This window comes from Oncorhynchus tshawytscha, linkage group LG18 (assembly GCF_018296145.1).
Source record: "Oncorhynchus tshawytscha isolate Ot180627B linkage group LG18, Otsh_v2.0, whole genome shotgun sequence".
In the NCBI taxonomy this organism is placed as follows: Eukaryota; Metazoa; Chordata; class Actinopteri; order Salmoniformes; family Salmonidae; genus Oncorhynchus; species Oncorhynchus tshawytscha.
Window position 1 is genome coordinate 32,503,999 of NC_056446.1, and position 14,217 is coordinate 32,518,215.

Sequence of the window (14,217 nt, forward strand, 5' to 3'; positions counted from 1 at the left end):
TGACGTGCGCCTGTGAGAGCTGGTAGTCAGGAAACCCCATCATGAATAAATCCACAATCATCATACATAATTTGTAGGTACTCTGATCCACACTGTATCAAAAGAGCCTGAAATAAAATGCACAGTTGTCATGGCAACCACTGCTGAAAAATTCGGGAAAAAAACATTATAGGATTTTCAAGGCTCTTCAGGAGGACCCAGTCTAAAAAAAAGTGTGTAATGTGAAACATGTACTTATACACAATTGGCACGGTTGGTGTTGTCTTTCACATGCTGTTGTTATTGTGGAGTAAGGCATGTTACTGGTCTCTCACATGGAAGGAAAGACCTCTTCAACCTTCACAAACATACACACACACACGAGCGCACAGGCACACAGACACACACAAACACACAAAGACACCATATCAGCCATGACCTGTTGAACTCAACAGGTCCTCCGACAGACCATCGTAGGAATCATGTCTGACCCTAACCTTCCTGGTTTGATCCCACCTGGTCCAGTCTCTGATGCTAACCTTCCTGGTTTGATCCCACCTGGTCCAGTCTCTGATAATAACCTTCCTGGTTTGATCCCACCTGGTCCAGTCTCTGATGCTAACCTTCCTGGTTTGATCCCACCTGGTCCAGTCTCTGATAATAACCTTCCTGGTTTGATCCCACCTGGTCCAGTCTCTGATAATAACCTTCCTGGTTTGATCCCACCTGGTCCAGTCTCTGATGCTAACCTTCCTGGTTTGATCCCACCTGGTCCAGTCTCTGATAATAACCTTCCTGGTTTGATCCCACCTGGTCCAGTCTCTGATGCTAACCTTCCTGGTTTGATCCCACCTGGTCCAGTCTCTGATAATAACCTTCCTGGTTTGATCCCACCTGGTCCAGTCTCTGATGCTAACCTTTTTGGTTTGATCCCACCGGTCCAGTCTCTGATGCTAACCTTCCTGGTTTGATCCCACCTGGTCCAGTCTCTGATGCTAACCTTCCTGGTTTGATCCCACCTGATCCAGTCTCTGACCCTGCCCTACCTGAGACCTGCATTCCTGTGACTTCTCCACATGTGACCAACCAACTGAAGTCTCTACCTGCGACCTGCTGTCCCTGGTTCTGCCCCTCCCCTTTCTGTCCTGTCCTGCCCAGGTCCCCTGCCAATGCAAAAGAACAACAACCCCACAGCTATCAATGAAGAGAGAGAGAATGACTGGCTCAGAGGAAGGGAATAGCCTAGTGAAACTCAGCAGACTGGCTCAGTAGAGTAGAGGAAGGGAATAGCCTAGTGAAACTCAGCAGACTGAGTCAGTAGAGGAAGGGAATAGCCTAGTGAAACTCAGCAGAATGAGTCAGTAGAGTAGAGGAAGGGAATAGCCTAGTGAAACTCAGCAGACTGAGTCAGTAGAGTAAGGGAATAGCCTAGTGAAACTCAGCAGACTGAGTCAGTAGAGGAAGGGAATAGCCTAGTGAAACTCAGCAGACTGGCTCAGTAGAGTAGAGGAAGGGAATAGCCTAGTGAAACTCAGCAGACTGGCTCAGTAGAGTAGAGGAAGGGAATAGCCTAGTGAAACTCAGCAGACTGAGTCAGTAGAGGAAGGGAATAGAGAAACTCAGAGACTGAGGTAGAGGAAGGGAATAGCCTAGTGAAACTCAGCAGACTGAGTCAGTAGAGGAAGGGAATAGCCTAGTGAAACTCAGCAGACTGAGTCAGTAGAGTAGAGGAAGGGAATAGCCTAGTGAAACTCAACAGACTGAGTCAGTAGAGGAAGGGAATAGCAGAGTGAAACTCAACAGACTGAGTCAGTAGATGAAGGGAATAGCCTAGTGAAACTCAACAGAGATGAGTCAGTAGAGTAGAGGAAGGGAATAGCCTAGTGAAACTCAACAGAGATGAGTCAGTAGAGTAGAGGAAGGGAATAGCCTAGTGAAACTCAACAGACTGGCTCAGTAGAGGAAGGGAATAGCCTAGTGAAACTCAGACTGAGTCAGAGATGAATAGCCTCAGTGAAACTCAGTAGACTGAGTCAGTAGAGGAAAGGGAATAGCCTAGTGAAACTCAGCAGACTGAGTCAGTAGAGTAGAGGAAGGGAATAGCCTAGTGAAACTCAGCAGACTGAGTCAGTAGAGGAAGGGAATAGCCTAGTGAAACTCAGCAGACTGAGTCAGTAGAGGAAGGGAATAGCCTAGTGAAACTCAGCAGACTGAGTCAGTAGAGTAGAGGAAGGGAATAGCCTAGTGAAACTCAGCAGACTGAGTCAGTAGAGGAAGGGAATAGCCTAGTGAAACTCAGCAGACTGAGTCAGTAGAGTAGAGGAAGGGAATAGCCTAGTGAAACTCAACAGACTGGCTCAGTAGAGGAAGGGAATAGCCTAGTGAAACTCAGCAGACTGGCTCAGTAGAGTAGAGGAAGGGAATAGCCTAGTGAAACTCAACAGACTGGCTCAGTAGAGGAAGGGAATAGCAGAGTGAAACTCAACAGACTGGCTCAGTAGAGGAAGGGAATAGCAGAGTGAAACTCAACAGACTGGCTCAGTAGAGTAGAGGAAGGGAATAGCCTAGTGAAACTCAACAGACTGGCTCAGTAGAGGAAGGGAATAGCAGAGTGAAACTCAACAGACTGGCTCAGTAGAGGAAGGGAATAGCAGAGTGAAACTCAACAGACTGGCTCAGTAGAGGAAGGGAATAGCCTAATGAAACTCAACAGACTGAGTCAGTAGAGTAGAGGAAGGGAATAGCCTAGTGAAACTCAGCAGACTGGCTCAGTAGAGGAAGGGAAAAGCTGAGTGAAGCCCTGGCAAATCGCTAACCCCTAACATACAGACGATATGACAGGCTAATCTATAGCTCTATGTTGGCTGACTTGAGGATAGTAGGACAGTGGCAGTACTGCTTGTTGGCTGCCACTCTTGGAAAACAGTCACGGTTCATACTGTACCTGCTGTATAACATCCAAAACCTTGGCCAGCTCACGCTCATTCTTTCTCTCTAGTTCTCCCTCTCTCTTTCGCTCTCTCTTGTTCTCTCTCGCATTATCTTCTTCACTCTCTCTCATTCTCTCTCTCCTTACAATGCAGCAGCACACAGCAAAGCAGATGAGATGGACTGTGTGGTTGCCAAGGCAACACAATTTGACAAAATGAAGCAAGCAAGCACTTGTCACATAGCAGCCATATATAGAGCACTGCATACATCCAGTAGTCATACAGTAGTTATGTATAGAGCACTGCATACATCCAGTAGTTATGTATAGAGCACTGCATACATCCAGTAGTCATGTATAGAGCACTGCATACATCCAGTAGTCATACAGTAGTTATGTATAGAGCACTGCATACATCCAGTAGTTATGTATAGAGCACTGCATATATCCAGAAGTTATGTATAGAGCACTGCATATATCCAGTAGTTATGTATAGAGCACTGCATACATCCAGTAGTTATGTATAGAGCACTGCATATATTCAGTAGTTATGTATAGAGCACTGCATACATCCAGTAGTCATACAGTAGTCATGTATAGAGCACTGCATATGTCCAGTAGTCATGTATAGAGCACTGCATATGTCCAGTAGTCATCCAGTAGTTATGTATAGAGCACTGCATATGTCCAGTAGTCATACAGTAGTTATGTATAGAGCACTGCATATATCCAGTAGTTATGTATAGAGCACTGCATACATCCAGTAGTCATACAGTAGTCATGTATAGAGCACTGCATACATCCAGTAGTCATACATTAGTTATGTATAGAGCACTGCATATGTCCAGTAGTCATACAGTAGTTATGTATAGAGCACTGCATACATCCAGTAGTCATACAGTAGTTATGTATAGAGCACTGCATATATCCAGTAGTCATACAGTAGTTATGTATAGAGCACTGCATACATCCAGTAGTCATACAGTAGTCATGTATAGAGCACTGCATACATCCAGTAGTCATACAGTAGTCATGTATAGAGCACTGCATACATCCAGTAGTTATGTATAGAGCACTGCATATATCCAGTAGTCATACAGTAGTTATGTATAGAGCACTGCATACATCCAGTAGTCATACAGTAGTCATGTATAGAGCACTGCATACATCCAGTAGTCATACAGTAGTTATGTATAGAGCACTGCATATGTCCAGTAGTCATACAGTAGTTATGTATAGAGCACTGCATATGTCCAGTAGTCATACAGTAGTTATGTATAGAGCACTGCATACATCCAGTAGTCATACAGTAGTCATGTATAGAGCACTGCATATGTCCAGTAGTCATACAGTAGTCATGTATAGAGCACTGCATATGTCCAGTAGTCATACAGTAGTTATGTATAGAGCACTGCATATATCCAGTAGTTATGTATAGAGCACTGCATATATCCAGTAGTTATGTATCGAGCACTGCATATATCCAGTAGTTATGGATAGAGCACTGCATATATCCAGTAGTCATGTATAGAGCACTGCATATGTCCAGTAGTCATACAGTAGTTATGTATAGAGCACTGCATATATCCAGTAGTTATGTATAGAGCACTGCATATATCCAGTAGTTATGTATCGAGCACTGCATATATCCAGTAGTTATGGATAGAGCACTGCATATATCCAGTAGTCATGTATAGAGCACTGCATATATCCAGTAGTCATACAGTAGTTATGTATAGAGCACTGCATATATCCAGTAGTTATCTACAGAGCACTGCATATATCCAGTAGTCATGTATAGAGCACTGCATATGTCCAGTAGTCATACAGTAGTCATGTATAGAGCATTGCTTACATCCATTAGCACAACATGCACAGTAGAACGTGCACACTTACTGTATACACAAACATTGAGTTTAATCAGAAAATGAATCCCCAGCAGTCTAGTATACAGTATGTCTGTGAGTAGGGACCAAGGCCTCATTACCTAGTGGAATAATCAGAACACTTTCTGCTCTGCAGGTTGGCATGACAATGAGATAAACCACCCAGACATAACCACCTTAGTCAGAGCACATGTTTTCCATCCAGGAAATCCTCTGCGGTTCTCTGGATGTGTGTCCTAAGGCTGTGTGTGTGTGTGTGTGTGTGTGTGTGTGTGTGTGTGTGTGTGTGTGTGTGTGTGTGTGTGTGTGTGTGTGTGTGTCGTGTGTGCAACAACGTGCACCTGTCCATTCTCTCTTCACTAAGGCCTCTTTGGAACCTGAATGGGAATCCCAGTGAAACTGGATGGACAAACAGTACAGTGGCTTGCGAAAGTATTCACCCCCCCGTTTGGCATTTTTCCTATTTAGTTGCCTTACAACCTGTAATTTGTCACGACTTCCACCAAAGTTATTCCCTCTCCTTGTTCGGGCGGTGTTCGGCGGTCGACGTCACCGGCTTTCTAGCTGCCACCGATCCATGTTTCATTTTTCCTTTTGTTTTGTCTGTTTTACACACCTGGTTCCCATCTCATGATTATGTTCCTTATTTTATTAACCCTCTGGTTTCCCTTTCTGTTTTGTGCTTGATTGTCTTTCGTGTGTTAGAGATCGAGTCCTGTTTTGTAACGGGATTTTTGTTAGGTTCTTGGATTGAGTAAATACAGTGTTTTTTTACTCTTACGTGTGTCCTGCGCCTGTGTCCTGCACCTGTGTTCTGCACCTGTGTCCTGCACCTGACTCCTGCGCCTGTGTCCTGCACCTGACTCCTTTGCCTGTGTCCTGCACCTGTCTCCTTCGCCTGTGTCCTGCACCTGACTCCTTCGCCTGTGTCCTGCACCTGACTCCTTCGCCTGTGTCCTGCACCTGACTCCTTCGCCTGTGTCCTGCGCCTGACTCCTTCGCCTGTGTCTTGCACCTGACTCCTTCGCCTGTGTCCTGCACCTGTCTCCTTCACCTGTCTCCTTCGCCTGTGTCCTGCACCTGACTCCTTCGCCTGTGTCCTGCACCTGACTCCTTCGCCTGTGTCCTGCACCTGACTCCTTCGCCTGTGTCCTTCGCCTGTGTCCTGCGCCTGTGTCCTGCACCTGTGTCCTGCACCTGTGTCCTGCACCTGACTACTTCGCCTGTGTCCTGCACCTGTGTCCTGCACCTGTGTCCTGCACCTGACTCCTTTGCCTGTGTCCTGCACCTGTGTCCTGCACCTGACTCCTTCGCCTGTGTCCTGCACCTGTGTCCTGCGCCTGACTCCTTCGCCTGTGTCCTGCACCTGTGTCCTGCACCTGACTCCTTCGCCTGTGTCCTGCACCTGACTCCTTCGTCTGTGTCCTGCACCTGACTCCTTCGCCTGTGTCCTGCACCTGACTCCTTCGCATGTGTCCTTCGCCTGTGTCCTGCACCAGTGTCCTGCACCTGTGTCCTGCACCTGTGTCCTGCACCTGACTCCTATGCCTGTGTCCTGCACCTGTGTCCTGCACCAGTGTCCTGCACCAGTGTCCTGCACCTGTGTCCTGCACCTGTGTCCTGCACCTGACTCCTTCGCTATCCTCTAGATAGATTTGAAATTGATTTTTGGGGGGTTTGTATCATTTGATTTACACAACATGCCTACCAAAATATGTTTTATTGTGAAACAAACTAGAAATAAGACAAAAAAACAGAACTTGAGCGTGCATAACTATTCACCCACCAAAGTCAATACTTTGTAGATCCACCTTTTGCAGCAATTACAGCTGCAAATCTCTTGGGGTATGCCTCTATAAGCTTGGCACATCTAGACACTGGGATTTTTGCAATATATATACTTTGTACTCGCAAAAATTGGGAGATGTGGTCAAGAAACACTGGCATATTTTATCATCGGACCCAGTTTTGCCAGCTGAATTTAAAAATCCACCACTTATTGTGTATAGGAGAGGTCGCAATTTACATGATAAATTGGTTCATGCCAACTGCCAGCCACAAAAGAAAATCAGCCAGGCTCTTTTACGCCCTCTTCCAAATGGTAGCTATAAATGCAGAGGATGCGCACAGTGCAACAATATGATGAAGTGAACATTTCTGCAACCCTCATGCAGGAAAACGGTTCCAAATAAATGACATTATTACGTGTTCCACCACCCATGTTATTTACATTATTGCATGTCCATGAGGGCTGTGCTGTGTAGATAAAACCTCTCGTTCTCTCAAACAGAGAATCAGTAAACATAAACGTTCAATCAGGAGAAAATACAGGGATTATCCAGTCGCAGTACATTTTAATGACCTAAAGCATGACATTTCTACCTTTAGATGTTGCGGCATAGAGAAAGTTAAGATATCAGACAGGGGAGATGATATTAATAATACTCTGAGTAAAAGAGAATGTTTTGGGATTGTCACCCTCCAGACATTATTTCCTAAAGGACTTAATGATGAAATGTTATGTTGTGAATTTGAACATGAATTATGCCCCTATTTAAGATTACTCTGTTTTTCGTACGATGTACCCAATGATTAATGAAAACTTGCTATGTCCTCACTGTGGTTTTACAGACGTGTTAAACACGTCTTATTTACATTGTTTGAATATTTATGAAATGCATATTGTCATATTTGGTAGCATTTATTTGTTTTTCCTTCGCCTCCCACCCCTTTCCATGTGTGGAAGGGATGTGGGTGGGGCTAGGCCTACATAGGTCTACATAAGGGTGCTAATTTAAAAAAAACTCAAAAGCTCTGACGAAGGCCGTGAGGCCGATACGTAAAGCTTATTAAAGATCAGTGATACTATCAAGAGCAGTGTGCGGTTTCCTTTTTCCTTCAGGTTGTAATGCAACAAAATAGGAAAAACGCCAAGGGGGATGAATACTTTTTCTTTTTTGCACGGTATATATATTACAGAACCAATATAAAAGGGAGATCTGACTACAATGTTTTTTCATTCCATTCAAATCATGATTTAGCCTAGTTCCTCAATAGGCAAGTTTCACTTCCACCTCTAGTGAGTATATTTCAAATGAGGTAATCAGGGAACTTTAAGAAGGTCGAGAGGTCTGACCCTGAAACTGTAATAGAATACTTTGTAGAGCCTACACCTTTAAATAGTTTTCATCAAACCTTGATCTCACCTCAATATGCTATGTGCTTTATTTTCATACCGGTTCATATTTATAACATCAACTAAATGAAACTAACACATATGAGTAGGCTACAATGTACTGTATGTGTACTGAATCAATAGCCGCGGGAAGATGATTGGGAATTGAGAATTTGTTCCCGGGCTACAGATGGCTATATCGGTCAGCTAAAACAAGACTACCTTTGTGAGAAAAATATATCTATACAGTACCAGTCAAAAGTTTGGACACACCTACTCATTCAAGGGTTTGGCTTTACTTTTATCTACATTGTAGAATAATAGTGAAGACATCAAAACTATGACATAACACATATTGAATCAAGTAGTAACCAAAACAGTGTTAAAGAAATCAGACTATATTTTATATTTGAGATTCTTTAAAGTAGCCACCCTTTGCCTTGATGACAGCTTTGCACACTCTTGGCTTTCTCTCAACCAGCTTCATGAGGTAGTTACCTGGAATGCATTCCTTGCTTGGTATTTTTTTTTGGTCAAAAACAGCTGATCTGGGGGCCTCCCGGGTGGCGCAGTGCAGTGCCAGCTGTGCCACCAGAGACTCTGGGTTCGTGCCCAGGCTTTGTCGCAACCGGCCGCGACCGGGAGGTCCGTGGGGCGATGCACAATTGGCCTAGCGTCGTCCGGATTAGGGAGGGTTTGGCCGGTAGGGGTATCCTTGTCTCATCGCGCACCAGCGACTCCTGTGGCGGGCCGGGCGCAGTGCGCGCTAACCAAGGTTGCCAGGTAAACGGTGGTTCCTCCGACACATTGGTGCGGCTGGCTTCCGGGTTGGATGTGCGCTGTGTTAAGAAGCAGTTGGTTGGGTTGTATATCGGAGGACGCATGACTATCGACCTTCATCTCTCCCGAGCCCGTACAGGAGTTGTAGCGATGAGACAAGATAGTAGCTACCAACAATTGGATACCACGAAAAAGGGGGTAAAAAAAAAAAATATATATATATATATATATATATAGCTGATCTGTTGAAAAATGTTTCATTTTATCACATTGCTAACCAAGTTAGTAAAACATGGCAATTTCTTTTGACTGTGCACAGGTCGCGCAAGCGAGCAACAATCATTATGCTGTTGTTGTTTTACCTGGATGCTTTGTGAGCAAACCACACCCCTGCTACTTTTTACTTGTGGATGGTGATTTCCCGTTTTTGGGAACACATTGAAAAGTAAATTGACAGTGTGTTGATCAGTCAGCGCAAATGTGGATTATAAAATTGCTTTGGCAGAGGAGCTAGGGCTAGGGGATTTGCTCTGGATCTCGTAACGTTAACAACAACAACACGTCTGTCTGGTGTGTGTACATGTAATATAAATGAACTAACTGGATACAGTAGCAGTCAAGGACATTCGTTATCTTATTTGTTTGTGCTCTGATTACGCAGAAGTGTCCAGGTCAGCAGCTTACACACATGACACAGCCATATGAAAAACCATCCATAGCAAAATAAACCTAGCTAGCTAGCTACCTTCCTGTTGCTTCTCATCCAATTGGTACAGTTGCTGTAACGGCCGTTGGCAGTGGAAGAAGGTGAGGACCAATGCACAGCGTGGAAAGTGTCCATATTTTTAATAAAGTAATAGAACACTGAACAAAAACAACAACGTGAACGAACGAAACCAAAACAGTTCTGTCTGCTGCAGATACAAACACTCAGCAGAAAACAATCACCCACAAAACACAGGTGGGAAAAGGATACCTAAGTATGATTCTCAATCAGAGACAACGAACGACACCTGCCCCTGATTGAGAACCATACCAGGCCAAACACAAAACCACAACATAGAAAAACTAACATAGACAACCCACCCAACTCACGCCCTGACCATACTAAAACAAAGACATAACAAAAAAACTAAGGTCAGAAAGTGACAGTTGCGCAGTAATTGAGTTACTTGACCCAGTTGTAGAACTCTGAGATTCAGCTGAAAAGATGTTAGTATTGTCAGAAATGCTACAAATAGATAGCACATCGTTGTTGTTATTTTTGGCAGAATGGGGACAATATTATGAATATATTGTGAATTTAATAAAAACCTACCAATGTACTCAGTCCAAATGGATCTAAGTCTAATGGTCTTAATCTGAAATCTCGAATTTGAGATCAGGTCGTCAGTAAATTGCCCCAACCTAATGCAAAGACCCTGTCAAAAATACAATATAGTGGTTCTCGGTAACGGCCTGGACGAAACATGACAAGATTGTGTACCTCCAATCAAGTTGATTTTGCCAATTGTCATCGACATTGGTGTCATATTGGCTTAGATATGATGGCTCAGAGATTTTAATTTAACATTGAGCTTCAACCAATGCAAACTAAAGTAGCGCCAACTATATTTTTAGGGCCATGAAATACGTTCACTCATTGATTGAAGTCAGTTTAAATCAGTGGTCACCAACCTTTTTTGAGTCAAGATCACTTTCTGAGTCAAAAAGCAAACCAAGATCTACCCGCTCAGATTTCTTTTTAAACATGACTTAAAAAATGTAAGCATATGTAACATTAACCGAAATAAAAACCATTACGTAGGAATGAGGTTTGTGCAGCAGGCCTAATACATTATCACAGCATATAGGCTATATGACTGGCCTGCCAATATTGTTCTACTCAGACCTTCTTATATTTCAAAACTCGAGCTTTGATAACAAAATAGATCAGGTGTTGTATCACTTCCGAAATACAGCGGAGCATAAATTGAAATAATTGTATTTTTTATTTTACTGTACTAATCATAGGCCTACCAGCGGAATGAGAGAGCAGCAGAGGGTTCGCCTCTCACGTGCCCTGCTCTCTCCTTTCCTTCGGGGAGACTGACAAGAGAGGGGACACAGCAGTAGTGGTGTGTGGGTAAAGTCACTGGGGAAGCCCCAAAAAAAAGCCATATTACAACCTCCACTATTCCAGTTACATTTAGACTTCATCAAATCACCTATGCTTAGTCTAATACAGTGACAACTAAAAGGCACCAAAATAAATTTAGTCCAATCAACGTAAGCTAAATATGACGTGACTGTCCATTGTTCTGATTTCTCTGTATGTGTGTCTGTGCAAGTAGAAAAAAACATTTTGACTCACCCTACTTGTAGAGAAACATCAATATCTTCCCCTCTTTTTCATGTTGACCAACTGTCTATGACTCTGTCATACAGTACACACACTTAGATTTTGTTGTCCTAGGCCACCTGGCTAAAATGCTTGCTCGCAAGCCTAACTTCCTTTCATGGGAAACGTTAGCTAGTTAACATTAGTCTTCTACATCTCGCTACATATTGAACTTCCATCCTCTCAAGCCAGGGGCACAATGTATGTTTGGAACAGAATCGCCATTATAATCATTGGCCAGAGAATTACAGAGAATTAAGTAAAACCACAAGTCCAAATCCTTATCTCCAACTATGACTATTTTAAGAAAGGGACAATTTTAGCTAGCTAGCTAGTGGAGGACAACACCACAATGAGATGCAACAATTTAAGTTGTTTCTGTCAATGACATATTGCTCTCGATGTAATTGGAGTGAAGCACAATTCAAACTGGTTTCCCTTGACACTTTTTTTTGGTGCGCCAACACTATTCACAGTTGTGTTCACTCAGTTTAGCTCAATGGCTATTATTTTATCATTTTTTTAATCAAGGGATTCCAAACGCTCGCTGGCTTCCCTTGCATTCAATGCTACGGGCGACAACAATGTCATACTCTTTTTGACCAGACAGCATCAGATGGATGGGATACAGAGACAGGGGGGGGGCTTATTCGCTCGCTCGGATGCTTTTTTCCGGTGAGACACATTCAGCCTCTTGGAATTGAATGAAAATGATGAAACACAGAGAGACAAATATAATTTATGTTGTGTTTTTTTTATTGTTAATTTTCGGGGGGGAAGCCTGGCTTCCCTTGGCATCCATAAATACACGCCACTGGGATACAGTCTACTGATCCATGGCTACTCATTCACTGCAGCTGAAGCATGAGTGGAAGTAAGGAGAAGCACATTTTATGTTTTGTAAAAGTGTTGAATAAAAACAGTGTCGACAGTGTTGAGTAAAAACTTAAACATGAACTCACTTATAAAAACAGCAGCTCTTTGCTGTATTCTTTGACAGTCTTTCTCTGGTCATGGCTTTAAAAGTTATGACATCTCAGCTAGGCTAGCATCAATGTTTGCTGTGGGGTTGTGGAAGCTGTAGGCACGGTGATTTGAGCTATCCGATTGGCCAGCGCAGTAGGCACACTTGATTTAGCTCTCATGGTCCGCCAGGTAGGTGGAGTTATTCCTGTCAGACAAATGAGATGGTCTAAAATGGGAACACTTTGCCTATCAGGAGCGCAAGGCTTCTGAATCAAGTGCACCTAATGTCAACAGCACAAGACTGATAAAAAAGTGCAAGGCTTTATCATTGGCTTTTTTACAGACATTTTTGGTGATACACTAGGAATGCCTTGAAGATCAATCAGTCGATCTCAATCGACCGGCTGTTGACCACTGGTTTAAATCCTAATGAGATCATTATCTAACAGATTAGCAGTTTCCAACACCAGCCTCCATAGGGTCCGGATTGCATAAAATGTTTGGCTGTTTCGACCACCTCAAGACAAACATTAAAAACCACTGGCAATAAACACTGGGAATAATGTAGTAAAACAAGTAATTTAACTTTTCAAAATCGTGCCAGAACATGTTGAGGTAATCTTTATGTTCACGATTTGAAATTCAGGTTTAAATCAATTCAATTATAATTGGGATCTCTTTGGGGATATTTGTGATCTCTGTTGGGATAATTGGGATCTCTGTTGGGATAATTAGGATCTCTGTTGGGTGAGTGAAACAACATATTCTTGCTTTGTAGTAATAGTAGGTTAATATAATCATCAACCTGATATCTACCATAAACAAACATACATTAAACTGCACAAGAAGCATGCTATATTTGACTGCTCCTTGAAAACTCACCAGTTAATTGAATAGGGCCCTTAAACTACACATTTAAATTCAAGAATTTCAATCTCCATTGAATAGTTATGCTTGAATTTCTTAATTTTTTCAAAACGTCTCCAACCCCTTGTGTGAAGCAACTTGATTATGTCCTGGAATTGAGACCTGTTTTGTTTGGCATATGACACAGAGTCGCAAGGAGTTGAATGTTAGCACAAAACAGGTCTGGCTCCAAGGCGAACTTGATTAGTCTTCTGCAGTAATAGGGGAAAGCAGAAGACATAGACATGATGAATAGATATTGCTGTGTATTAATTAGGGATGAGTCCTGTGGCATCACAGCCGTGATTTACTGCTTCCAACCCCTTTCGAACATAGTCTGTCTGAGCTACAGACTGCAGTTTTTTTTTCATTGAATTTGTATATTTCTTTTGCATTCGCCAAAGGATGTGAGCAGAGTGGAGCCGCTCTGGGACTGCTCAGTCACAAGCTCTGGGCATGCCCTGCCCAGCATTTTTTTTATTCATTACTATTCTTTCTGCCACCGCATGGCAAGTGGCACCGGAGCGTCAAGTCTAGGTCCAAAAGGCTCCTTAACAGCTTCTACCTCCAAGCCATAAGACTGCTGAACAATTAATCAAATGGCTACCCGGACTATTTACATTGACCCCCTCCTTTGTTTTTACACTGCTGCTACTCGCTATTTATTTTCTATGCAAAGTTACTTTACCTCTACCTACATGTACAAATGACCTCGACTAACCTGTAACCCCGCACATTGACTCGGTACCGCTACACCCTTTATATAGCCTCATTATTGGTATTTCATTTACATATTCATTTCCCACTAAGATAACAATTTCTGTAGGATATTTTTCTATTAGGTTATTGTTTGGTGGACCTCATTTCTTTCTTGACATTAGTCAATAATACTTGTGAATGCAACTTTGTAAGTACAATTATTTGTTTTACTTGTAGCCCTGGTTGTACTGAGAAGAAAATGGTAAATACTTATTGGGATACTAAATATGAGGGCTGGATATGTAGTGATAAAAAAACAGATTTTTACTGGGGATCCCTGCTCTTGATTCGTTTATTTTAACACCATTAGTCACACTCAGGAGTAACTGCCTTTAGTATAAGAAACAAGAGGTTGACAGATCTATCGGTCACTGACTGAATCTGTGGGAAATTCAGGAGATTCCAAACCCCCCCATTCCCTCTGGCCAAAAGTATTATCAAATACAAATGACTTACA